This window comes from Atta colombica, unplaced genomic scaffold, assembly GCF_001594045.1.
Source record: "Atta colombica isolate Treedump-2 unplaced genomic scaffold, Acol1.0 scaffold10, whole genome shotgun sequence".
NCBI classification, from domain to species: Eukaryota; Metazoa; Arthropoda; class Insecta; order Hymenoptera; family Formicidae; genus Atta; species Atta colombica.
Window position 1 is genome coordinate 786,061 of NW_017259184.1, and position 411 is coordinate 786,471.

Below are 411 nucleotides of genomic sequence, written 5' to 3' on the forward strand. Positions count from 1 at the left end.
ATTATATTATTTTCATTATATTATATTATTATTATAAATATTTATTATAATTATTTTTTGTTGTAATATTCTTTTTATTAAAAGTTGATTTTTACTTAAAATCTTTCTTTATGAAACCAAAATCGTGCTAGGAAAAAATTTTCTTCCATGATGCAAATATTATAGCAAATTTTATTGCTTTGAAATTGTTTTTCGGACATTGCTGCATTTTACGGCGATTTTTCGTTAATTGTTTCTTCATAATCGATCTGATATTTTCATTTGATATTAAATTTTTTGAGTTGAATATTTCGTTCATTACTGCAAGAATTATATTAAATAATTCAAATGATTAATTGATAGTTTATAATTAAGTAATTAAATGTTAATTATTTGGCAGAAAGAATTAAAAGTAATTTTTTTTTTATAAAT